This window comes from Tenrec ecaudatus, chromosome 9 (genome assembly GCF_050624435.1).
Source record: "Tenrec ecaudatus isolate mTenEca1 chromosome 9, mTenEca1.hap1, whole genome shotgun sequence".
In the NCBI taxonomy this organism is placed as follows: Eukaryota; Metazoa; Chordata; class Mammalia; order Afrosoricida; family Tenrecidae; genus Tenrec; species Tenrec ecaudatus.
Genome location: NC_134538.1, coordinates 265669 through 288649, shown reverse-complemented (window position 1 = coordinate 288649; position 22981 = coordinate 265669). Strand labels below are relative to the sequence as shown.

The window sequence follows — 22981 nt, the reverse complement described above, 5'->3', positions numbered from 1 at the left end:
GTGTCAGTTCAGAGCCAGTGTCCAGTAATTCCCATAAAGTTTGATTATTGTCCTCCTCACCTCCCCCCCCCCCCACCAACCTGAAATGAGCAATCATTCTTGTGAAGGGCTGCAGGTCCCTTTGGGGAAGGCTAGAAGAAAGACTGACAGTATACACCTTTGACAATGGCCCATCTTTAAAGGGCCCGACCTTCCCCTCATTCAAGGGGCTGTGGATCTGTAATCTGGCTCAAGTCTAGGAATTGATTGAGGGATCGTGACTCTATTATTATGATTTGAGTTGAACTGCTGTTCACCTGCTCTAGCATTCTTCTGCCTGTACAGATCACGTAAATAGTTAGTAGGGTTCCCATGTACTTTTCTCCTAGGGGCACCATAGCTAAGTAACCAATGCCTTAAGCCCACAAGAAACAGGTTGCTTTGATTACTAAGGAAAAATGGTTTGAAAAAAATTAGAATTCATACAACTCCAAATAAAATTCCAGAAGATAAATAAGATACAAGAATCTAAAAGAACGAGAGACTACTGCATGGTTTAAAATCAGAAAACAGTCCCTTCAGAATTGCATCTTTTAATTGTATTCTGATTTCCCTGCCACAGCCAGTCAGCCTGCATGTCTATCCAAGTAACTATTGCGGGATTGTGTATATGAGTATTTGTCTCTATTGCTTTTCACTCATGAAAATTTCCCAGATATTTTCCCTTGTCTCCTTCATTTTCCCTAACCTTCCTCTTATTGTACATTTCTTTCCTTTTCATCCAAATTAATATTTGTTGACCCCAAAGTCCATACCTTCCCTTCCCCCACTTCCATCCCTATTCCTGGTAACCATCAACGAACGTTTCTTCTAGTGTGAAAACCTGCCCTTGACTTTTAGTGTTGAGTGTTCAAATAAATGACAGCCAGTATAATGCCTTGAAATGTAGGAGAATTTTTAGTCAGCTTGTTGGGCTACCAAGAAACTGAAAATATTTCCCCTCATAGCATCCCTGAGTGGGCTTCTCATTTCATCTTTAAAGGACCAAAATCTCATTTATCCCCTGCCTAGGATTAAAGCATGCTTGAACAGCAGCAGAAGGTAAAATTAGTGGATTAACTGTAACTTTCAAAAAGAGCAAGCAGGAGAGAGGGAAGATGGCATCCAGGTAGATTTGCCCACCCAGACCTCCTGCTGCCAGACCAGAAAAGAGGTAAGGAAAACAAGACTGGGAGGTCGACTCATAGCAACCCAGTAGGACAGAGTAGAACTGCCCTGGGAGTTTCCAAGACTAACCCTTTTAGGGTTAGGGATAAAAGGATGAAAGAAAAAAAAAGACTGTAATCCTTGATGGGAGTAGAATGCAGGGTGATGAGCAGTAAAGGGAAAAAACACATGATGAGGCAGTCCCAGAAAAGAAAGTCGTCAATGGAAAATAGAAAAAAAATCAAGAACAAGGAAAGCAAAGAAAGAAATAATATAAAGTAAAAGAATGGCAAGAAAAGGAAAAGAAAAAGCAACGGGGAAACTGGGAAGTGCAAGGACCCAGAATGAGCCAGCGTCTTCTGCCTGTCAAGGAGCTCACAGGTTAGGGAGCGGGGTGATCTTCCCTTGGCCATTTGAGGTCAATGTCTGTCCTGGATGGCATACTTGTCAGCATATATGCTGTCTGGGGTCAAGGCATCTAAATCAGACGTCATTTTTTTCAGGCTGAGAGCGCAGTTAAGTTCATGGTGCTAGATTTTGGGTAGGATTTGTGCTGGGCGCATTAAGGAAGTTGAGGATCCAATGGATAGTTACGGGATGATTTCTTGCCAGTCCAGGGGTGCCAACGTACCCTGCACTAACAACCCTCCTGAGATGGAGTTCACTCCCCTCCAGATTCCCAGATGGTTCACCTGGCGAGAGGCCCTGGAGGGCACAATCCGGACCTCAGACAGAGCAGGCACACCACAGATGTACAATAAATAGCATTCATTACTTCTTAAAAGAACACCATCATGGGGATTCGGAAATGTTGTCATCACAATCTTACAACCAGTTTGGAAATGACATTTATTCGTTAATTTTCAATTCATGTATTTCTGGTAAATGTAATATAGCTTTACTTAACTTTATTACTGTTATTTAATTATATATTAAATACATTGCTATTGTGTTATAATAATTCTAATTATATTGTATTATTGTATTTCAAAGTAATTTCACTGTCTACATGTATTCACTGTCTTTCAACATTGATTTAAAGTAAGTTTAACCTCCAATTATTTTCAGTTTCTTATATATATCAAATTAAATTTAATGGTATATGAAATGGAAACACATTCAACTAATTTATTTTATTCGTTTAAAGACTTCACTTCCTGTGTTTATTATTTCATAGTATTATATATAATTTATTTTAATAAATTTGATGTAAAACAATGTCCAGTTTAAATATTCAACTTAATAGAATATTTAATTTTACACGTAAATATTTTTTACATAATCCTGTAGCTTATATTTCTTTTAATTTTGTTAGTTTAAGTTAATATTTATCTTAAACATTTTATTTTTCCTATTTTCCAAATCCTCCATGTCACCTGTCACGCCTGTCGTCCGCCACCTAGCGGTCACTTTCACTTTCTCTCCGGAGCTCTGTCGCCAACGCGATGGGACCAGAGCGACCTGTGTCTCAGGCCCCAGAGTTCCAGGACGCCAGCGGCGTCACTTGGGTTGTCCCGGCGGTGGCAGAACGTCGGCCTGGAGAGGTGGCCCGAGGTTGTACCTGCAGCCTTACGGGTTGGCGGGCTTCACTGCCGCCTCTGTCGCCAGTGTCCCTGTCCGTCCGTCAGTCTTGGTCGACCAGCACAGGGCGCTCCCAATGGCTATAGGCCCTTTGGAGGGACCCGTGAAGTTCACTGTAACCCTACCTGGACTCAGGAGCCTCAGCCACAACTGGTGCTGGTACCATCAGAGGAGACTACAGAGAATCTGAGTACCCACCTGGGGTTCAGACCGGTCCTGGTGGCTCTTGGTCGCCTCGAGAGTTGGCATGCGCTGCACGTGCTTGGACCCACCTTTAGTTAAGCCGGACCCGTGGGAGGCGGCGGTTGATTATTACAAAACGCACGTGTGAGTTCCTAATGACCGGCCCTTAGCGGATTCATGCTCAGGGAACTGCTCCAGTGAGTTTCCGAAAAATTCTTCACAGGTGTAGAAAGTTCTTTCTCCCGCAAAGCTTCTGGTGGTTTAGACACGGTGAGCAGCCCAACGTGTGTAATCACTGTGCAGCCATGGCTCCTGGGAACCTGCCTTCGGGGACCACACCCGACTGAGCAGACAGGTGGTCTGTTCCAGGGAACGTTAGCGACCACCCGTCCAAGGGTGAAGACTCAGACCATCAGAGGGAATTTGTCCAAGTCCTAACTTGGAGCCTAATGAGCCCAGGAAACTGGTGTCCTTATGCTGGATATGGGCGCTGCCCTCTGTGAAGCCAGACTGTTTCCTAAATACCCACTTCCCTGGCTCCTCAGGCAGAGCCTGAGAAAAATGTCTAAGTTCCTCACACATGCTTGCACATCAGTGGCCAGCCCCGCCGATGTGCGGGACCTCCAGTGTGCGGCGCCTGCGTCGGGTGAGGGCACGCTGCCCCTCTCCTCCCCGCCCCCACCCCTTTATTCTCGGGAGGTTGACCAGAGGGTCCCTGGACCTCCGGAAGTGAGTGCTATGGGGTCACGTGACCGGCCTTTGGCCTAAAACGCGGTTGGGTGGGGGGTGCCCCTTCGGGAGACGCCACCGCCCTATCTCCTGGTGTGTTATTTCTTTTGATGAACTCGGTCATTTTGGGCCACCAGATAGGTACTGACACACTCATCTTCAGTGGCCCTCACTGAAGAGGTCGGTCTGATGCTCTGGACGTGTGTAGGTTGCCTGGGTCGCCTTTGGGTTACCAATGGCCCATGGCGCAGTCCCTTCGATCCCCTCGTGAGTCGCCCACTTTGAGGCCCGTGCGCCGGCTCTTGCGAGTCCAGCTGTGTCCCGACCCTGTGGTGCCTCCTCTGGCCTCAGGTGCCCTTGAGGGTGGCGAGACCCACAGAGAGATTTGCCGGATGGGTTTTCTGTGCTCCCGGCGCCCTCTGCCCGCTGCAGGCATCCCGGGCAGCCATGCCACGCTTAGCGGAGTGCCTTCCACGCCCTGTGGGCTCAGTCTCCAGTGCCAGGCACTCTCTGTGTCCTTTTGGCGGCTGTCCTTCAGTGGCCCTGGGCAGGTCTGGTGGAGGCAGAAACTGGGCCTTTTTCCTTCCCTGACCTCTTCCAGCACCCGACAGGGCCTTTAAAAAAATTCTTTTGCTCTCCTCGAGTGACTTGACTTGAACACACCCCTGATCGATGTGGTGCTGTTGCGCTCTCCCGAGCTGGACCTTAGCCACGCCAGACGAGGGACGGACATTCATGGCGAATGGGACCGCTCCTCTCGCTCTGTCTGCAGGCCCCTACCCTCTTCCCGCTATCTGCTTGTTGGTGCATGGGGAAAAGCAGGGGTGTGGAATCCTGTTTCTCTGTCTGCCTGTTTTATGGCTTATGAGAGATTGGCTTATGAGTGTGTGGCTCTGATAGCCTAGAGGGGAGGGGAAGGCCCTCCTGTGTGGGGTTTGTCTGTGTGTCTCCATCCTTCCATCCATCCATCCATCCATCCATCCATCCATCCATCCATCCATCCATCCATCCATCACCTCTCTTCACAAAAGCAAAGGGCCTAGCCGAGGTGTGGAATGTGGCTCGCCCATCTATCAATCTATTTTCGCATGCTCACTGCTCTCTGCCTCTGTGTTGTGTCAGTCTCTCTTATCCATCCATCCATCCATCCATCCATCCATCCATCCATCCATCCATCCATCAGCTCTCTACTCAGAGAAAGAGGGCCTGGCTGAGGTGCAGAATCTGGCTTGCCCTTGCACGTGCGCTCTCTCTTTTTAAAAAATTTAAATCTTTATCTCTATCTTCACACGCTCACTGCTGTCCACCTCCCAGCGTGGGGTTGAACTGGTTTGAGTGAGCAAGCGAGCACTCTAACCCTGACTGTAGAGTTCTAGTTCAGAGTCCAAGTGGCCAGTTCTCAAACCCAGCAGCCCCTCATATTCTTGTAAGGTGTCTGCTTTTATAAAGGTAGGTAGGGCCACAGCCTGGACCGCCGCGTGGTAGGGAGGGATGGAGGGATGGATGTGTTCTTCCACGTCCACGAAGATCCCTGCAGAAGCCAAAGAGGCACTGTTAATAATGTACGTCAGCCGGGTGGGTGGGGAATGTGGGAAGCCAAGCTTTCTCCCGAGTTGTCTCCCCCAGGCATATCCCACTGAAAGGTCAGTCACCCAAGGTAGGTTTGGGGTTATTCTCCCTCAGGGAGATCAGCCATCTAGAGTAAGCAGACAGACACCACTGTTTATCCCACCACAGGTAGGTAGGTAGGTAGGTAGGTAGGTAGGTAGGTAGGTAGGTAGGTAGGTAAGGCAAGGTCTGCTCCCTTCCGATCAGGGTGGTAGTGGTAGAGGTCCAGCCCACTCAAGAGTGAGCAAGGTTAGGCTGTCCCGTTGAGTCTAGGGTCTCTGCCCGGTCACTCTGGTTCCTCCCCTTCCTACTGCCCTCGTACACCCCTAGCTGGCCCCCTTCTTTCCATGCTGATGCCTAGTGTTATGACCCCTTCCTTCCTGTGATGTGTGCGGTGACCTGGCCCTGAGAGAAAGAGAAGCCTTGGTAAGCTGTAGACGAAGTCTTCTCTCCAGCTCTGTCCATGCAGACCACCAAGTGAAGCTGAGGGTGAGAAAGCTACCCCTGAGCTGTGTCTGCCTCCGTTATTCCCATCTCATTCTATATAGGACTTTCTTCATCTCTCTCTGTCTTAGCGGTACGATTTTGCCTATTGAACCCACAATTCGTTGTAGGGGGCTGTCCTCACCCGCCCACCCGGGAATATTCTTGGGACAGAGGAGAACTGTGAAGGGTGTTATGATGGGGGTGGGGCGGGGGTGCATGATGAAAAAGACGCCTGGCCAACACAGTGTATTCTGAGAACACAGGTCAGGGTAAAAGTTCAGCGGCGCCTATTAACGAGGTCTGTATTATGTCAAGGTGGCCCTGGGGAAGTTTCCCCCTGGGCGGGGCGTTTTCATTAGGTTCCCAAGGCAGAGAGGTTGGGACGAAGCCCTTATGTCCAACAGGAGGGTGGATGTGACTTGCAGGAGGCATCTCCTCCACTGTCTCGGCTGTTTGCTTTTGTTTTCATTGAGAGGCCCACAAGAGGGGGAGAGAGAGAAGGGGGGGGTTAGTCCTCAGGTTGCAAAGAAGCTTTCCTTTCACTCTACGAAAGGGAGAGAGAGGGGACCTTGGGGGGGGGGTGCGGGGGCGAGTGTGCTATGTTGGGTGGTGTGATCGGCTTACTGTGCCAACCTGGCCTATAAGAACAGTTGGGGTGTGATAAAGTCGTGGTTTTGATCCGGTGGGCAGAGAGATAAACGGCTCTCCAAGGCCAGGCTCTCTCGCTCTCTCGCTCTGTGGCGGTGTCGCCCCACTGTGTGACTGCCTTAGCTAGTTCTCTGTCTCCAATTGTGAGCTAATGTATACGACTTATGTGTGGGGCCACCCAACCCATGGATCCTGCCGCTAAAGCTTGAGGTTCCCCCCCCCTTTCAGATGTGCATTGCCATACTGCTGGTGCGATAGTACACTTCGCTTGAGCTTGGGACCGTCGGATCCGGTGATCTGGCTGAGCGTCGGGGACCCATCTGGCTGCCTGCTGCCTCCGGCTGGACCAAGCGCATCGCTCTCTGGAAGACTGGGCTGTCTGCTTCCTTGACCTTGGATGGAGCAGCCCTTGCAAGAAGAAGGATTTCCAGGCTATTGTTAACTATTTCATGGAAGTGATTCAAGCTGAGCCGCGCTCTCCCGCCGCCCCCCCTTCCCCCGTGCATCGTTGGGGACTAAATTAGCTGTTACATTACTTTGAGTTTTGTGTGTGGTAGGGGGGGTAGGGGAGGTAGTGGGGAGAGTTAGGGCAGGTAATGGGGGTAGGTAGGAAATGAGAGTAGGAGATAGGTGGACAGGTAGGAAGGTAGGCAGTGGTGTGAGTTAGGGTGGAGGTAGGAAGTGAGGGGGGGGGAGGTGGGGAGGTAGGTAGCAAGGGGCAGGCAGGCAGCACAATCAATCGCTGTGACCTAATTGTGAAAGTCAGCCCTTGACACAAGGTTTGTGTCGCTCGCTTCCTCGCGTGCCCGGGTCGGGCGTTCTGAGACACGGGGCGCGAGGGCGGGGAGAGAGGGGAGGTTGGAACCGTCTTGTCCTCTTGCCTGCTCGCTCGCCTGGTGGCCCGGTGTGCGTCCTTGGCCCAGTCTGCCATGTGAGGGGCCTCTGTCTGCGCTGCGCAGTGAGCGCGCCCGGGGTGTCCCCTCTGCCCGCCAGGCGACGGGCGCGCGGCGGAGGCGCGGGTGCCAGCCGGGTGCATTCCGTCTCTCCCTCTCTCCCTCCCAAGAGTCGCGCGGGCGCGCCTGTCTTCCTGTCCCTGGGTCGTCCTGGGTCGACCAGGGCGGCGGAGAGGAGCTCAGGAAAGGAGAATAGGGTTCCCGGGCGAGGCCGGCGGGGGGTGGGGGGGGTGGGGGGAGGGCAGGGGAGGGCCCAGGAATCCCTGGCCGCCCCGAGACCCTAGAGGTGGGTAGACCAGCAGCTGCCTAAAAGAGATCCTGTCGTCCTCCTCGTCGCCGCTAGGGGGAATCACTGGGAGTCCCGTCAGGTGGACACTTAGGCCGCGCGCGCGCGCTATGGCGCACACGGTGGGACCGACCACCGCTCCCTCCTACTCCCAGTCACTCTGAGAGCCTAGAAAAGGCCCTCCTGCGCGAAGTTTGTCTCTGTCTCTGTCTCTGTCTCTGTCTCTGTCTCTGTCTCTGTCTCTGTCTCTGTCTCTGTCTCTGTCTCTGTCTCTGTCTCTGTCTCTGTCTCTGTCTCTGTCTCTGTCTCTGTCTCTGTCTCTGTCTCTGTGCCAGCCAGCCAGCCAGCCAGCCAGCCAGCCAGCCAGCCAGCCAGCCAGCCAGCCAGCCAGCCAGCCAGCCAGCCAGCCAGCCAGCCAGCCAGCCAGCCAGCCAGCCAGCCAGCCAGCCAGCCAGCCAGCCAGCCAGCCAGCCAGCCAGCCAGCCAGCCAGCCAGCCAGCCAGCCAGCCAGCCAGCCAGCCAGCCAGCCAGCCAGCCAGCCAGCCAGCCAGCCAGCCAGCCAGCCAGCCAGCCAGCCAGCCAGCCAGCCAGCCAGCCAGCCAGCCAGCCAGCCAGCCAGCCAGCCAGCCAGCCAGCCAGCCAGCCAGCCAGCCAGCCAGCCAGCCAGCCAGCCAGCCAGCCAGCCAGCCAGCCAGCCAGCCAGCCAGCCAGCCAGCCAGCCAGCCAGCCAGCCAGCCAGCCAGCCAGCCAGCCAGCCAGCCAGCCAGCCAGCCAGCCAGCCAGCCAGCCAGCCAGCCAGCCAGCCAGCCAGCCAGCCAGCCAGCCAGCCAGCCAGCCAGCCAGCCAGCCAGCCAGCCAGCCAGCCAGCCAGCCAGCCAGCCAGCCAGCCAGCCAGCCAGCCAGCCAGCCAGCCAGCCAGCCAGCCAGCCAGCCAGCCAGCCAGCCAGCCAGCCAGCCAGCCAGCCAGCCAGCCAGCCAGCCAGCCAGCCAGCCAGCCAGCCAGCCAGCCAGCCAGCCAGCCAGCCAGCCAGCCAGCCAGCCAGCCAGCCAGCCAGCCAGCCAGCCAGCCAGCCAGCCAGCCAGCCAGCCAGCCAGCCAGCCAGCCAGCCAGCCAGCCAGCCAGCCAGCCAGCCAGCCAGCCAGCCAGCCAGCCAGCCAGCCAGCCAGCCAGCCAGCCAGCCAGCCAGCCAGCCAGCCAGCCAGCCAGCCAGCCAGCCAGCCAGCCAGCCAGCCAGCCAGCCAGCCAGCCAGCCAGCCAGCCAGCCAGCCAGCCAGCCAGCCAGCCAGCCAGCCAGCCAGCCAGCCAGCCAGCCAGCCAGCCAGCCAGCCAGCCAGCCAGCCAGCCAGCCAGCCAGCCAGCCAGCCAGCCAGCCAGCCAGCCAGCCAGCCAGCCAGCCAGCCAGCCAGCCAGCCAGCCAGCCAGCCAGCCAGCCAGCCAGCCAGCCAGCCAGCCAGCCAGCCAGCCAGCCAGCCAGCCAGCCAGCCAGCCAGCCAGCCAGCCAGCCAGCCAGCCAGCCAGCCAGCCAGCCAGCCAGCCAGCCAGCCAGCCAGCCAGCCAGCCAGCCAGCCAGCCAGCCAGCCAGCCAGCCAGCCAGCCAGCCAGCCAGCCAGCCAGCCAGCCAGCCAGCCAGCCAGCCAGCCAGCCAGCCAGCCAGCCAGCCAGCCAGCCAGCCAGCCAGCCAGCCAGCCAGCCAGCCAGCCAGCCAGCCAGCCAGCCAGCCAGCCAGCCAGCCAGCCAGCCAGCCAGCCAGCCAGCCAGCCAGCCAGCCAGCCAGCCAGCCAGCCAGCCAGCCAGCCAGCCAGCCAGCCAGCCAGCCAGCCAGCCAGCCAGCCAGCCAGCCAGCCAGCCAGCCAGCCAGCCAGCCAGCCAGCCAGCCAGCCAGCCAGCCAGCCAGCCAGCCAGCCAGCCAGCCAGCCAGCCAGCCAGCCAGCCAGCCAGCCAGCCAGCCAGCCAGCCAGCCAGCCAGCCAGCCAGCCAGCCAGCCAGCCAGCCAGCCAGCCAGCCAGCCAGCCAGCCAGCCAGCCAGCCAGCCAGCCAGCCAGCCAGCCAGCCAGCCAGCCAGCCAGCCAGCCAGCCAGCCAGCCAGCCAGCCAGCCAGCCAGCCAGCCAGCCAGCCAGCCAGCCAGCCAGCCAGCCAGCCAGCCAGCCCCTCCCTCTCTTCACAAAGGAAGAGGGCCTGCGCGGAGGGTGTATGTTTGAACCTTCAGCCCCATATCACCATATGTATGATGGCAGGCAGTGAATAATAAAACCTAAGCGTGACAAAGACAATGCGATGCTTCTGTCTTTTTGATGAGATTGATCTGCTTCAAACAGAGGGTGCTGAGTTAGTAAGTTTTGTGGGGGCAGTGGGGGTGGCAGAGGTGGTGATGGTTCTACTGCTGTAGCTACAGGATTGCATTGACTAAAGCGTGATTCAAGGCACGCCACACACACACACACACACACACACACACACACACACACACACACTCTTTCCTTCAGGGATTTGAAGTTGCGGAAGACCAGACAGATTGCTCTTATTTCTCTGGTAAACCCATATGACAGTCACATCAGCCAGGCCCTACACATCTTCTTACTTTTGCTTAAAAAATAAATGGATTGTCTCTCTGTTCTCCAGGATTAGTGCAGTGCATTAATATAAACTCTTATTTTCCTATTAGTGTAAACAAACGAGCCTTTATTCTGGAGAGTGGTGTGGGCATTACAGCATTCCTTGTGAACTTGAAAGATAGGGGTGGAGTCTACCTGTCAATCAGATCACAGCCTCACGGCGCTTTCTTGTGGGGCGTGGCCTCCTCATAAGGAGGGTCCCGGGAACTTTCCCTTCTTCTTCTCTGCCTCCACCTTCCTGTTGATGAGCCACAAGACCTCAGGGAGCCCTGGAGATGTGTCCACCGCTATTGGATCCACAAGATTCTGCACCAGCTGGCCTGTGATCTTCCTGCATTCTGCATCATTGCATGTGACTGCATGAGTCTGAAGAGGTACTTATTCACTAGTATTGGACTTATGGACTTGATCTGGGCTGGGATGTTTTATTGATGCATAATTAGTTCTTGATATAAACCTCTCTCACACATGAGTGTCACTGGATTATTTTCTCTAGTTACCTTGGCCTAATGCAAATGGAGAGGTGAGTTTGAAGGGAACATAGTTATTCTATGGGGAACGAGTTCGAAGCAGGGCTGGTCACTCATGAAAGGGAAAGCTGACTCCACACGGATGGAGTTTTCCAGACTATGCACCAGAGGCAGGAAGCTCTTCCTGAGCTGCCCTCAGATCTTCCACCTTGGGGCTCCCAGGTATCCTGAAGGGAGGATGGGTGTCTGTGACTTGCTAATCTTCCAAGTTCATTCCGACTCAGTGGGTCCTGTTACAGAGAACTGCCCCACGGGGTGCCCCAGGCTTCCAATCAGATGGTGAGACATGGTCTCACGTACTTTGGACATGCTGTGGGGAGAGACCAGCCCCCAGAGAAGGACATCCTGCTTGGTAAAGTGGAGGGGCAGGGAAAAGGAGGAAGGCCCTCAAGCAGATGGGCAGACAGACGGCTGCAGCCATGGACTCAAACTTAACGCTGGTGAGGATAGTGCAGCCCCGCCGTGTTTTGTGCTTTTGTACATCAGGTTGCTTTGAGGCGAACCGGCTCGAGGATCTTGAGGAGAACAGACTGCCTGTCTTTTCTCCCACCTTGGCTTCAAGCCGCTGGTTTTTCCGTTTACAGCGCTTAACCACGGTGCTAATAGGGCTCCGGAAGGGACCAGGGTGGGTGCACAGCTCGTTTTGTGGTCAGGTGCCTCGAGTCCCTTCCTACTCACAGACACCCCACGTGACACCACAGAGTGTCACCTTTAAGGCTGGTGATCACCTGGTCTTGCTTCAGTGGCACTGTTGGCGGGCTTGAACAAATGACGGTCAGTCAGCGGGTGAGCACTTAATTGCTGCCCCGCCAGGAATCCTGAGATGCCCCGCAGTCAGGAACCCCAAGCTGGGCTCCTAGGGAAGACGGCATCCACTGAGCCGCCACGTCTAGATCAGGGCCGCCTGGCTGGGCTGCAGCTTCAGAGAACACGTGACCCGGTGCCACCAATGGAGACTCGGCAGAAGCCCCGCCCCCGGCGGCGAAAAGTGAATTATGACCCTCCGGGCTGCCCTCCACGGTGGGCTCCAGTTCTCTCGCGAGACTCACGGCCGCCCCGCCCCTCTGCCTTCAGTCCCCCGCTCCAGGCGGGGTCCGCGGGGGTGGTGGACGGGAGGCGCGTGCGGCGTGCATGCAGGAGCCCGGGGAGAGGAGCCAGAAGACTCGGAAGGAGAGGAGGAGCGGGGCGAGGAAGAGGTGCTGGCTGCCGGCCGACGCCCCGCGCGCGCGTGCCCGCTCCACCCGGACAGTGAGTGGGTCCCGTGGAAGCCCACGCGGACCGGAAGGGGCAGGGCGAGTTCCCGGGGGCGGGCCTAATACTCAGGGCGGGGCCTCCGACGTTAGACTTCTGGGGTTAGGAGCGGGGAGGCGTGGCCTCGGAATGTCCTGGGCTCTGGAGGGTCGGGGTTTCGGGGCGGGGCAACCAGAGGCGGGCGGGGCCCTGGGGTTTGTTTTTGGCTCCGCATTTGCCTCAGGCCTAGTGGCCGGTGGCTGAGTGGGTCTCTGGTGCACACGCTGGACAGCTGGTCAGTGGTGGAGAGCCTGGTGGTGCCCACGAAGCCGCCCGACAGCCGGTTGATCTTTGGCTGAGGCAACTTGGAGCAGCTGACAGGTGGGTGCATTATGGAGGTGGGCGGCGCAGACCCCTCTTCCCTTACCTGCCCACCCCACAGCTGGCAAGCCCTTCCAATATTGGCATAGGCTGCAGCCCACCCCCTGAAGAAGCCCAGGGCTTTTAGCTCTGAACCTCAGACGTAGAGGTGGGACCTGCTGCCATGCACCCACAGCCCCTGGGCAGGCGCCCCCTCGACACCTGTTGCCCCACTCGCCATGCTGGGTCCAGGGCCCCTGCTGTCCTCAGACACGTGGGTCTCTTCACCATCGTACCTGCGGCATAGCCCCCCTCCCCAAGCCCCGTCAGACAGACTGCCAATAATCTGCCTGCACTGACAGGGCTGTGAGGGGTCACACACCTGCAAGGAGACCCCAGACCCCCCCCTCTGACCACTGTGTGGCTGTCCTGTGCACCCCTGAGGCACCCCACTGTCCTCAGAATGACTTCTAGGGCAGGTGTGTGAGGGCACCAGACTCCTGTGACGTCCTCTTCCGTTAGAGGTGCTCCGTGGCTCCCCAGAAGTCACGTCTGTCTTCCTGAATGTGGAGAGGATGTCTCCTGACAAAAGGTACTCACACACCCGGGCCGAGCACCTGCAGCTACCAGGTGTGACCATTGACACAGGTGGGGGGGAAGAGCCTGCCGCAGGACGATCGAGTTAGGGACAAACAGAGGGATAGCCCCACTTTATCCACGGCCACCTGCCCAGGTGTGGTTGGCCTGTGCGTCACCTACACAGGTGTGTATTCCTGCCCAGGTGTGATCTGCCTGTGTGTCACCTACTCAGGTGTGTATGCCTGCCCAGGTGTGCAGGTGCATTCTCTGCCTAGATTTGCATCGACCAGGTTTGCCGCCTGCTCAGTTGTGTATCATGTTCCAGGGTTGTTCCCTGCTCAGATGTGTACTTGGCCAGGTGTTCATGTCCTCAACCATGCCCCCTGCACAGGTGTGCTGAGCACCCACCTGTACATCTGCCCAGGTGGTTGCCACATGCTCAGGTTTGTTCGGTGCCCAGCTGTGTCCTCAGATGCTCCCCTCTTGGCCCTTGCAGAAGGAGCTGGAGGCGGCCTGGGGCTTGCAGGTGTTTGAATGCTTCACCATTGTGATGTACATCCTCAGCTGCTGTGCCTGCCCCAAGGAGGCCTGGCTGCAGCTGGCCCTGGCTGAGATCCCCCTGCACAGGTAGACTGTGGGATTCCCCCTGCACAGGTAGACTCTCGTTAGAGGAAACCAATTTCTGACAACCGAAGGGTCAGTAGGCCCAATTGTACGGTTATAACATATGAAGATTACAGTAAAGTCGCAGAGATTTGGAACGATAAGAGAGATTAAATGTGTACGAGTCAGACACATTTTATTGTAGCATGCTCACCTCAGCCCCTCTTGGTGGTCCATTTGGAAGTGGGAGAGAAGCATCTTTACTATCTTGGGATATTTACAGGCAGCCAAAAGACATGCTTGTTCAATTGTTACATATAGTCACAAGGTGGATGGCACCAACAGTCAGGTCCCTGAGCTCACAGGTGAGGAAACCTCAGAACTGCATTGGGGGAAGGTGCGAGTGGGACTGGGTGACAGGGCAGGAAGAGGTAGCAACAGGGTGTCTGCTACTGTAAGGACCTAAAATCAAACCTGTGCTCACTTTAAGGCAGCATAGCTGGTCAGGGAAATTGCTGGGAACGATATTTAAAGCAGGATGCTGTACTTGGACTTATCTCTGACTCACCAAGGTGGAGGCGTTCCTACCAGGGAATGCTAGCTTTCCAGCTTCCCTCTGTTAAAATTGGGGACTATAGTCCTCACCACATGTCCCTCAGTGACTCTGAGACTCTGAGATCCCCCTGCTCAGGTGGATGCTGGCAGCCTTTGTCACCTCCCACCCTGACACAGCACAGACAACAGAGGATCATGGACACTAGAGGACAGTGTGACTGTGATGAGTCATGGACACTAGAGGACAGTGTGGGGCAGTGGTGTATCATGGACAGCAGAAGACAGTGTTGGGCAGCAGTAAGCCCTAGGGTGGACCGCTGACCCTCACTGCTGAGCACCCTGTGGGTGCTGTGGCAGATTCCTGGCCTGGTGCCCTCGTCTGTGATGCACCTCGAGGAGGCTGCCCAGCAGATGCCATTGCAGACAGTGTCAGCAGGTGGGACACAGGGGCAGCATGTGATGGGTGGGGAGGGGATGACCAGCCAATATGCCCTCCTGTTTATGTACCAGGTCCGACCCGAAGAAGGACCCATCCCCACTAGACCGACAAGGTGGGGGCTCTCGCTACGTCATGGCCTCAGGTGCGTGTGCTGCTTCTTGGCCCCGGGGTGGGGTGGGGGCCGTGCTCATGGCCTGCCCTTTGGGAGTCAGGGAGGGGGACCTTGCGAGACGCCTAGGAGGGTGGGTGTGCAGGTGACTCGGGGTTCCTGTGGCATGTTCACACCTCAGGGCCTGTGTGTCCAGAGGGACACAGCAAGGGGACTGAAATCAGAGGAGTGAGGTAACAACATTGTCTCCCAGATCTGGTGACCCAGAGTCTGAGGAGGTTCAGGGGTGGGCAGGGCTGGGCTCCCTCAGGAGGCTTCCAGGGGAGGATCCTTCCTCGTGGTCTCTCCCAGCTCCTGGGGGCCCTGGACAATCCTGAGCTTGTGTACGCATCTCTCCAACCTGTGCCTCCGTCTCTACGTGGCCATCTCCCCTCTGTGTCCCACCTCCTTTGTTAGAAGGACACCACTCCTGTAGGATATGGGCACCCCTACTCCAGGGTGAGTTCAGGACACTGTTGTGATGTGAACTTGGTGGCACCGAACATACCCTGGATGGTTCCCCCACCCTCGCCCTGGGATGACGTCGTTCATGGCTTCCATGCTTACGGCTCTCATGCAGGCCCAGGGTCCCATTCTTATCCCCACCCTGGGATTACGTCATGCACACAGGCGCAGATGCCACGCTCACCCCACCCTCCACCGGGCGCTGCAGGGGAGACGTTCTTGCAAGTGCAGTAGCATCTGCTGAAGGACAGGGAGGCATGGATCAAGGAGGCGCTTCAGAACCTTGTCACCAAACGGAGACTGCTATGCCAGCAGCTGCAGGGCCGCGAGCTCCCCACGGTCGCCGTCATGGGGTACACAAACTGTAGTGAGAAACTAGGGCATGAGGAGGGCTGCCCAGATGGCGGGGGTGGATGTGGGGGAATAAAGACTGAGGGGTCGACATGGGCACACAGACTGGTGAGGGAATGTGGATACACAGACGGTAATGAGCAGGTAATGTGGGCACACATTGTGGTGAGGAGGGGATGTGGACACACAGACTGGTGAGGAGAGGACATGGGCACACAGACTGGTGATGAAGCAACGTGGCACACATACTGTGGTGATGAAGGGATGTGGTCACACAGACTGGTGAGGTAATGTGGGTACACAGATGGTAATGAGCAGGTGATGTGGGCACACAGACTGTGATCAGGAGGTGATGTGGGCACACAGACTGATCTCGAGGTGATGTGGGCACACAGATTGTGGTGAAGAGGGCACATTGGCACACAGACTGTGGTGATGAAGATGTGGGCACACAGACTGGTGAGGAGGGGATGTGGGCATACAGACTGGTGAGATGATGTGGGCACACAGACTGTGATCAGGAGGTGATGTGGGCACAGAGAATGATGAGGGGACATGGGCACACAGACGGTGATGAGGTGATGTGGACACACAGACTTATGAGTGGATGTGGGCACACAGTGATGGGGAGGTGATGTGGGCACAGAGAATGTGATGAGGAGGTGATGTAGGCACACAGACCGTGATGAAGGGACATCGGAACACAGAGTGTGATGAAGGAATGTGGGTACACAGACCATGATGAGGACAGGACATGGACACACAGACTGAGAGGTGATGTGGGCACAGAGAATGTGATGAGTAAACATGGCCATGCAGAAAGTGATGAGGAGTGGATGTGGGCACAGATAATGTGATGAGTGGACATGGGCACACTGATGAGGGGACGTGGGCACACAGACTGATGAGCGGATGATGTGGGCACACAGACTGATGAGTGGACGTGGCACACAGACTGATGATGTGATGTGGGCAGACTGATGAGGGGACGTGGGCACACAGACTGTGATGAGGGGATGTGGGCACTCAGACTGATGAGGTAACGTGGGCACAGAGACTGATGGGACTTCGGCACAGACTGATGAGAGGACGTGAGCACACAGACTGATGAAGTGATGTGGGAACAGACACTGATGAGGTAACGTGGGTACAGAGACTGATGAGGGGACATTGGCACAGACTGATGAGGTGATGTGGGCACAGAGACTATGATGAGAGGACGTGTGTGTCGCGCACCAGGTCTCGCCAGCAAGAAAAGACGCACCACAACAGGATTCTTCCACAGGCGTTTAATGCGGGTTCAATTTTCAGATGCGGAAAAAGACCCCGAAGTCTCAAACTGCTGCTGCTTATATACGCTCTGTGGGGACGTGCTGTGCATTGATTGGTGCGTTCACCAGAACCCTCGTTTGTGATAGGTGCGTCTGCCAGAACCCTCGTTTGCATACTCCAGGGCGGAGTTGTGACTACGTCATCTAAGCAGTGCGCATGCTCTAAGTGGTTGTTTACCACTTAACTGGGCACCGCCCTGACTGCCCGGCGCCATCTTGTAATGGCGATGAGAGCTGCGGCTTCCCACATCTCGCGAGAGCTGCGGCTTCCCACAGACGTGGGCACACAGACTGGCGAGGAGTGACCTGTGGTCCACAGCGACTGTGGTCAGTGGTCAGGATGGGTCATCCCCACAGTGGTGCTTCCTCAGGCCTTGGTGGGTTAGTGCTAGGACCATCCGCTTCCTGAAGCGCCCATGGGAACCATTCCCTGACGGCACCTCACAAGCAGTCCCCGTCCGCCCGTCAGTCAGGTGGCCCTGCTTCGGTGGGGCGTCCCGACTGAGACGGACTGGGAAGCAAGGCTGGACACTGCATGCACACATCAGCCCCTGACCATCCCGTGGGCCTCAGCCAGCTGGTTGACCTGGCCCGGGACAGTGCAGGCTGGAGGCCTGTCGGTGGGGTGATGTCACCCTGGGCTGGGCCAGCCTCCCCCATGACAGCAATTGCCACACCGGGCACGTGGGCTGCCTGTGGCACCAGCAGGCCTCCACGCCCGTCAGCTGCCACGAAACTCCTCAGTAGCCAGTGGGTACAGCGGGTCGCTGTGGACCCCTCACCACCACGTCAGTGCTTCAAACCACCAGCTTCTCCAAAGGAGCTGTACCGTTTGCTCCCGTGAAGACTGACAGTCTCGGAAAACCCACAGGAAGGTTCTATCCTGACCCTCGGGTCACAGTTGTGACGAACTCACTGCCCATGGGGGTTTTCTTTCTGTGTCCATTTCAGGAGGGTCCCTTGTGGTGCTGTGAGGTCAGCGCAGGGCTGCCCACTATAGGGGCAGCAGTTCAAACCCACCAGCCACTTCTCCGGAGGAAGATGAGGCTCTCTGCTTCTGTGAACAGTGACAGGTTTAGAAGCCCTGTATAGGATCAGTCTGTGTGGGACTAGCCCCTATGGCAGGGTTAGAATCCTACTTGGGGTCAGTCTGGGTCACACTGGCTCTGTGGACAGGGTTAGAGGCCTGTATGGGGTCAGTCTGGGTCACTCTGACTCTGTGGACAGGGTTAGAATCCTGCATGGGGTCAGTCTGGGTCACACTGGATCTGTGGACAGGGTTAGAATCCTGCATGGGTTCAGTGTGGGTATGACAGACCCTGTGGACAGGGTTAGAGGCCTGCATGGGGTCAGTCTGGGTCTGACAGACCCTGTGGACAGGGTTAGAGGCCTGCATGGGGTCAGTCTGGGTCACACTGGCCCTATGGACAGGGTTAGAATCCTGCATGGGTTCAGTCTGGGTCTGACCCTGTGGACAGGGTTAGAGGCGTTCATGGGATCGCTGTAGATTGGATGGACCCCGTGAGCAGATTGGTTATTGGTTCACAGATACCACAGTGAATTCGACTTCGCTGGGGTGTTTCGGGAGCAAGTTCCCACTACAAAAGCCAAACCCTTTGTCCCCGCGGCACCGGTGCTGGCTCACAGCAGCCTGTACCCTCTAGGACAGGGCACATTTGTGAGAAAGACAAACAGGCACGAGGACAAACAGAAAAAGTTACGAGGCTGTCCCAGCTCTTTATTAGAAAAGCAGCTCCTGGATGAGGTTCTGTGGTCTAGCAGGTAGCCCAGGGAAGTCACGCACAGCGAGGAGAGTGGTGGGTTTTTCAAGGAGAGGCTGAGGAGGCTCCCTTTGGGAAGGCGTTGTGGTCGCGGTTGCCGGGATTTTCCACTGCTGGCATGTTCTCCCTGAATCTCATTGTCCAGCCATTGCCGGTGGGGAGGAGAGACGGTTACTCTTGGAGCCAGCTCCAAGAATGGTCCGCCAGCTTCGCTTCCAAGGATGTGCAGGGAGAAGGGTTGAGGCCCTGACAACTGCCCGTGTGGGGTGTCCCAGGCTCAGCCTCAACAGCCCACTGCACCAGCAGAGATGGGGGCTAGCTTCTTGGGCTAAGCTCTGCACATGTGACCTCTGCCCTGCCGCTCCTTCTCCAGTGAAAACCAGCCTGATCCAGGCCTTTACAGGAGACACAGCCACACAGCCTTGGAACCAGCTGTTTGCCACCCTGGACACGACGGCCTATACGGGCTCCCTGCCTTCGCACCTGACCGTGCTGTACGTGGACACCATCGGCTTCCCCTCCCAGCTGCCCAATGAGCTTGTCGCCTCCCTCACTGCCACCCTGGTGGATGTGGTTTGTGAGCTGAAAACAGCCCCTTGGAGGCCAGCCATGCAGTGAATGAGGGGGCTCAGCTGGGATTATCAGAGGACTACCCAGGCATTTGGGGCAGAGACTGGGCACAAGGGGGCCCACCTGGGACAGCAAAGATGGGTACCAGGCGGCTTACCTGGGGCAGAGGCCCGGCACCAGTGGGTCAATGAGGGACAGAACCTGGGCACCAGGGAGTCAACCTGGAGTATAGAGGCTGGGAACCAGGGGCCCACTTGGGATCCTGAGACGCCAGGCACCCTGTTACCACGAGGAACAGAGAGGCTAGGCACTAGGGGATTCACCTAGGACAGAAAGGCCCACCAGGGGGCCCACCTGGGATCCAGAGAAGGCAGGCACCCAGTATCCACCTGGGACAGCAAACCTGGGCACTATGGGGTTCACCTTGGGCAGAGAGGCCTGGAAAAAGGAGCCCACGTGGGACAGAGAGGCTGGGCACCAGGGGTCCCACATGGGATCCAGAGAAGCCAGGCACTCAGTGTCTACCTGTAACAGAGAGGCTGGGCACCAGGGAACCCACCTTGGACAGAGAGGCCGGGCACCAGGGTGCTCACCTAGGGCAGAGAGGAGGAGCACCAGGGGGCCACCTGTGTTCCAGAGAAGCCTTGCACCCAGTGTGCACCTGGGACAGAGAGGCAGGTCACCAGGAAACCCCCCTGAGACAGAGAGGCCAGGCATCAGGGAATTCACATAGAACAGAGGTTGGGAACCAAGGGGCCCACCTGGGACAGACAGGCTAAGCACCAGAGCGCCTACCTGGGCATAGAGGCCGGGCAACAGGACCAGATTGGGCAGAGGCTGGGCACCAGGAGGCACCTGTGGGACACAGAGGCTGGGCACCAGGGAGCTCACCTGGGATTCAGAGAAGCCGGGCACCCAGTGTCAACCTGGGACAGAGAGGCTGTGCACCAGGGAACCCACCAGGGACAGAGAGGTCGGGCACCAGGAGGCCCACGTGGGGAAGAGAGGCCTGCCACCCAGGAACCCACTTGATACAGAGAGGCCGGGTACAAGGGGGCCCATCTGGGACAGAGGCCGGGCATGTGGGGCCCACCTTGGACAGAGAGGCTGGGCACCAGGGGTTCACCTAGGACAGAGCGGCCTGACACCAGGTGGTTCACCTAGGACAGAGGCTGAGAGGCCAGGCACCTGGGAGCCTTCCTAGGGAAGAGAGGCTGGGTACCAGGGGGCCCAGCTGGGATCCAGAGAAGCCAGGCACCCATTATCCACCTGGAATAGAGGCTGGGCACCAGGGTACCCACCTGGGGCAGAGAGACCCGGCACAACAGGGCCAACCTGGGTCATACCACTGGGACACCTGGGGGCCGACTTGGGGCAGAGAGGCCTGGTACCAGGGTGCCCACTTGGGATCCAGAGAAGCCAGGCACCCAGTGTCCACCTGGAAATGAGAGGCTGGGCACTACAGGGTTTACTTGGTGCAGAGAGATTGTGCACCAGGGGGCCCAACTGGGACAGAGAGGTCGGGCGCCAATGGGCCCACCTGGAGTAGAGAGGCCGGGCAACAGGGCGCCCACCTGGGATCCAGAGAAGCCAGGTACCCACTGTCCAACTGGGACAGAGAGGCTGGGTTATCTGGGACAGAGAGGCTGGGCACTAGGAAGGTCACCTAGGAAACAGGGCCTGAGCACCAGGGGGCCCACCTGGGCTCCAGAGAAGCCAAGCACCCAGGAAGGGTCCGGTGTGGTAGCCCAGTTGGTGACCCGTTGGCCACCCACTCACTGCGAAGTCGGCAGTTTGAACACACCAGCCGCCCCGGGGAGAAAGCAGACTGCTCCCCTGAAGAGTGACAAACTTGGAGACTCACTGGGGCAGGTCCGCCCTGCCAGGCAGGGTAGCTGTGAGTCTGCGTCCACTGGGTGGCAGTGATGACTTCTCTCTCTGTCCATCCATCCATCCCTCTCCTGAGCGTGAGATGGGAGAGGGCTTCATCTTGTGGGGTGCTGTATCTACCTCTCCCCCATCCCAACACCTGGAAGCCCCACCCCCTCCCACGCACGTGCCCCATGACCATGACCTCAGAGCTTGGGAGAGGTGGTCGGGTTAGCATCTCTGAGCTGTGCTTCACTGGGTCGCCCCTCCACTCACTCCTGAACGAGCCACCCTCTGGGGGGCGCAGGCGGGCCGCCCCCTAGATGAGCAGAGGAGGTAAGCCTCGAAGCAGGGGTGGCTGCAGTCTGTACCATGGGGAAAACCCGGGGTTACGAGGCAGACCCTCGCCTTGCTGCAGTACCACGGCCCATCTGCCACTTTCACCACTGCAGGATGTCAGGCCTACCTTCCCGGGATCCCTGCCAGCCCTCCCGTGTGGCTATAACGCGCGTGGGTACTGAGAGTGTACCAAATAAAGGTGGGGGGCGGGGCCGACTTGGGGGTGCCCTGGGCCCACCTGCGGGAGGGGCGTGAGCAGCGGGCATGGGAGAGGCTGGGGCCAGGTGCATGGGGTGTGGAGTGAATGCACATGTGTGAGCAGGGTGCCGGAATGTGGTGGTGGGGGGGTGAGCGGGTAAGTGTAAGCCCCACCCAGAAGCTTCTCCCTGAGTGGGAGGAGCCCTGTGGGTGCAGAAACGCCTGCCGCTGGGCCCAGCACCTAGCACGGTGGAGCGAGCGGGCCCTGGTGCTGTTGTGCATGAACCGGACAAGAACAACTCAGATTCTGGTAAAGCAAAAACAGTTTATTGGTAAGGGATCGCAAAGAAAGAGGAGCCCTGTGCAGGGACCAGTTCTCCCAGCAGAGAAGGGTCCCGTTTGCTTACAGACTAGATTTTTATGCGGTGGTGTAAACTCGGCTTTGCAGCTGTACAAGCAGGCAGGAACAGAAGCAGAACTTGCGGTTAGCTTGAACGTTCTTGGAATTTTTCCAGGATCAGGGTGGGCCGGTGGTTAATCCCTGATAAATGACGGGCAGGGGAGGCTTCAGGGAATTTCCACAGTTTGCTTACAAAATGGAAGCTGCCACAGAGTGGTTTCACTTAGGCTAACTATCACATTCCTCCCTGTTGTTACACCTGTGAATCTTCCAGGTGCAGTCACTCATACGACTTAGCACCAATAGCTTAACAGATTGGCCTCGGTCCTGTACAAACTGCACCAGCTTATTCATTAGCGGCCCGCAGGTTAAACTAATTGAAAGCAGAAGCAGTGGGCTTGCTAGGCTAGAGATGAAGGTGCTGAGTCAAGGAGACCAGTCATTTTGTTGGAACCAACCTTCCTGGTTCCTTCTGCCTTCTTCTCTCTCACTCAATCTTTCTATCACTAAGGCTTAGCTATTTTTGATTATTCCTGAGTGGTTGGCATAGAAACAGCAATTTTCCACCAGAGCCATACAAAGGCCTCCTTGTTTGAGAAACAGGAGGTCTAGTCCACGTCTGTTCTGCAGTACTACTTCAGCTAGGGAATTGAGGGATATTTTTTTTAGATCACTGACAGACTTTTTAAAATCCTGTAAATCATTATCAATTTGCTGACTTAAAATTTTATCATTTTCATTTTTTTTGGAATTAAGGCCGCCATCCCTACTGATGCTGACCCGGCAATGCCTAGTCCCACAAGTAAAGGAACTAATATAGGGGCTCTTGACTCTGGAATAAGTATCAAAATGCTGCCACCGGCTTCCCCTGAATACAGAAACACTTGGGCTAAAATATGAACTAATCTACAAAGTCCAGAATGGTTAGAGGCGAGTAAGGTTTTGGAGAACAAGCAGGGA

At 56.5% G+C, this 22981-nt stretch overlaps 1 pseudogene; it reads left to right on the top strand.

Moving 5' to 3' along the window:
* Window positions 1-2630: 2630 nt before the first annotated feature.
* On the top strand, window positions 2631-19263 carry LOC142457030 (putative GTP-binding protein 6; annotated as a pseudogene).
* The last annotated feature ends 3718 nt before the right edge of the window (window positions 19264-22981 follow it).